Consider the following 3,749-nt stretch of genomic DNA (forward strand, 5'->3'; position numbering starts at 1 on the left):
TAATATATATGCTTGGGATTTGTTTGTTTGAAAATGAGCATTACTTTCCAATACTGTTTTTATTTCATCAAATTGAAACATTAAATCATCATTAATTGAATTATTTATCACGATAAAACGATTTCCAGTATTTTAGTTTGACATGCGGCAAATTATACGCATCGAAATTGGTGCCGTCGAGTACCTACAAGCGCTATACGTAAGAACTTTGAACGGTTTCAACGCGAGAAAATGTACAAAATCGCGTTAGTAGATTATTTTCGTAATTCTAGTCTAATTCGCGTTACATGATAGACCGCCAGAGGGTGGATTTTGCGTCAAATTTTATTAATTTTCTCGAACTTCGAATTCGCTGTATAGTTGAAGAATGATTCTAATTATAGCTTCAAAGCAGGCAAATGTGAAAATTGAATAAGAAACTGCGAATGAAATGAGAGAAGCCTTCCACATGGAGATCTGCACTGAATAGCTACGTACCGAGATTAGCTGGCAGGACTGTCAGCAATCTTCTATCTCTGTTGTACTGTTGGGTTGACAATGAGATCTTTCTTTCTTCTAAGGAATTTATAGCACTGGCAGCTTGTTTCAGAGCACACCCTGTGTCCTTCGGCTTTCACTGTGTCACATACTCACCAGATTTAAAACTTGCTAATATATCGATAAGAAATGATTTTGGTCGGCTGAACAGCGGTGAAAAAGATGTGTTGTATATATCACTAGGGAATTCATAAATCACTAAAGCCAAAAAAGTTTACGAAATAGAAAGAAATGACTTTTTAAACCTTGATCGAGATATAATAACTTTATTTTATACTAGCTTCGCCTGCGGATTAATTTTTGTCCCCATGATAATCTTTAAAGCCGGCACTCTGATACGTAATTAGGCTGTAATTTCAGTGAAAGATAACTTTCAGTTGAATATGAAAAAACGGACCCTTAGTCACTGTACAATCAAAACGTGGTATTGCAAAGATGCAATGGAAGGAATTTTTTAGGGTGAGGGTGTGCGAAAGAGCACGGACAAAGCTAGACGAAGAGGGCAAGTCGCCGGCAAGTGAGCAGGGCGGGGTAGTAGACAGAGAATTGGGGATGACTGAGAAAACCTGAACCGCGCCCATGCGCTTGACTGATGTTACTCGCGGGAGTCGGAAGCTGATGGTCAATAGTTGGTCGTCCCGCACGAGCAGTGACACTTCATTATAACTCAGAACGACAGAGAAATTACAAAGAAATGGCAGTGAATTCGTCAAGCATTGATGATTGCTATATAAATGCATGCATGCTCTGAACGTAAATTTACGCACCATTGATGTTTCACCAGCATGATTTCACTCACATACACGCACGGAAGGGGGGTGGGCGAGGGATTCGCGAGATTTTCGCCAAGCTCTCCGAATGTTGGGGAGCTTTTTCCATCCGTTGAATCATCCACGGGGATAGTAAATAGCTGGGAAAATCCACCCCCCGGTTCAGTCAGGTTGAGAGTAGAAGGTACCCGAACTCCGGATCAATCCGAAGAACAAATTTCGCTTTCGCAAGTCGGTTAATCTTGTCCCCTTCTTGTGCAGAATTTTAAAACGCGCTAAGTCCCGCGACGCACGAAACCATTTTCTTGAAAAATTGGTCGGGCGTTCTGTGATTTGCATTGCCCTTCAATCCCATATTTCTGCATCCGACAATAACATCGCAAATGAAACGTAAATGATTCACCATGTCTCAAACTCCTTGCAACAACGCGTTGACAAACGGTCGACCAGGTCCAGCCATCCACCTCAACACGCCCCAACTGACGATAGGGGTTGCTGAGGGCAGAGAAAATAAGGGGTGGAGGTAGCAGCCGGGGGTAGGTGGGTATAGGCGGTAGCAGATACCATACCGCGAAATTCCAGGAGAGTTCACTGTAGGCGCCTTGAGTGTCGTCGGGTCTGTGGAGGGGGAGGAAGGTCCTCAGAGGCGACATCATCCCCCTAGCGTTGACCAAGATTCCGGACAAAAGAGAAAGAAGGAAGCTAAACACAATAAGATACTCACGGCGGTAGCCTTGTATTTGCTACACGATAGTTTAATTACACGCCGTTCAAGTTTCAAAACGTTTTTTAGTTCCCACTTGGAAGAAGCTTTATCCTTTTCAAAAGATCGCTGGAGTTAAATTATAGCTTGATACGAGCCTGAGGCGAAATGCGCACTAGCTCTTTCATCCCTCCAGGTTCCATTCGCTGCCTCATCCCAAGAGCCCCACCCCTGATTCAACGTCAGTGACACGCCCTGTATATACATAGAGCCTCTAGATTTTACTATACGCAAAGTCGTGTGCGGAGACAAACCGCATAAGGTATCTTCACGTTCAGGTGCCGTAATATATCAACATCAGACAATAATATTTGTAAATCAGCTTTATCTCTAGACGAATATGTGTTGTCTTTGCATTACGTTGACGTCTCATTGGTGTTCACCGTACGCACCCAAGTATGTGTATGTACATGCGTATACAATAAAATACTCTCGGGGTTGGTGGTGGTCAACCTACGAGTTCGTCCGTTCCCCCACAGGGGGGAATCGTGTTTTGAAATTGTAATACGGTTGATGAGGAAATTTTTCAAGTTGAAACTGCTTTCTGATTGATTCCATCAGCATTTGTCATCTTTGTCACCGATAATACAAGTTACGGAAATCAGGCCAACCTTTATATTGAACTTTATATTATTGCGTATATAGTTCATGAACGTCATTTGAACTTCTGGAAACTGGTTTATACCATTGAATTAGGGAGTTTTGCAAACGTTATCACAATTTTAAGATTATAGGTCTAATAATTAGGCAGGAAAATATTGAATACTTCAACGGTTATTGTGAGGTACCATAATGTTATGCAATGCTAATATTAGCCATGAAAAATTTAATTAAAAAGACGACACTCAAATTAAGAAAGGTAATTCACATACAACTGTTTATTGAGACATGTAGAATACATCTGGTCATACACAAAAATCTTCCGTCACTTTAAATCAAGCTCCTAGCCCGAAAAAGGAACCATTTCAACGTTGTTTCAAATTCATCATTAATCAATATGTTTAACTACATCACACTAAAATTAGGGGCAACTTTTAAATTGCAGGAATTAAAAAAGAAAAAGCAAAGCAATCGGTAGCTGGGTAATAAAAATTTGAAAACACAATTAGCAAATATGTAAAACTTTACCACTGGTAATTTTTTTTCACGCTTCGGTATTTTCCAATTCAGTTTTTTCTTTTCATGGAGCTGACAGTTGGCAAAATATAACATGGTTTTCAAGTGATCAAAATATCACTGTTTTCCTCCTTATTACTGCTAAATAACATCACGTCACAAAATGCATGTTTGCAGGAATATAATATATAATATATTTTATGTATAATTAAAAAAACACGTCCTCGGGACAAAACCAGTACAACTTCTTTGACCCGAGGCTCGTACATGTGCCTGACATGGGTCAACCAAAATGTCAAGCCCGGTAGTACGCACTTTAAATTTTGAAGTACAGGCTGGGCTAAAGGGTGCATGACTACGGCGTTGTCATTCACAGTGATGCATTATCCTAAGTATGACCGCTTCCCAAGGCATCCCAGCTTACACTGTTCGCCATATAAAAGATTAGAGTGAAAATATGGGATGCCTGTTTAAAAAAAAGGGTAGGGTCAATCGTATCGTAACGCTAGTACCTAGATCAGTCTAAAGTCTCGTCACTGCAAGTTTCGACCGCTTCACGTGTC

At 40.6% G+C, this 3,749-nt stretch overlaps 1 protein-coding gene across 5 annotated transcripts in view; it reads right to left on the reverse strand.

The window, feature by feature from the left end:
• LOC124216680 (tolloid-like protein 1) overlaps positions 1 to 2,205 on the reverse strand; it is an 18,508-nt gene extending 16,303 nt beyond the window's left edge. For 3 of the 5 annotated variants that reach the window (XR_011177687.1, XM_046621517.2, XM_046621493.2), the window contains exons 1-3: positions 1,877 to 2,204; positions 1,305 to 1,802; positions 478 to 616 (exon numbers count right to left, since the gene is read on the reverse strand). The gene's annotated coding sequence lies outside the window, so the exon portion shown is untranslated. Of the gene's footprint in view, positions 1 to 477; positions 617 to 1,304; positions 1,803 to 1,876 lie in introns of all 5 variants that reach the window. The other 2 variants (XM_046621536.2, XM_046621501.2) reach the window with 2 other exon arrangements.
• Positions 2,206 to 3,749: the final 1,544 nt, after the last annotated feature.

This window comes from Neodiprion pinetum, chromosome 1, assembly GCF_021155775.2.
Source record: "Neodiprion pinetum isolate iyNeoPine1 chromosome 1, iyNeoPine1.2, whole genome shotgun sequence".
Classification (NCBI taxonomy): Eukaryota; Metazoa; Arthropoda; class Insecta; order Hymenoptera; family Diprionidae; genus Neodiprion; species Neodiprion pinetum.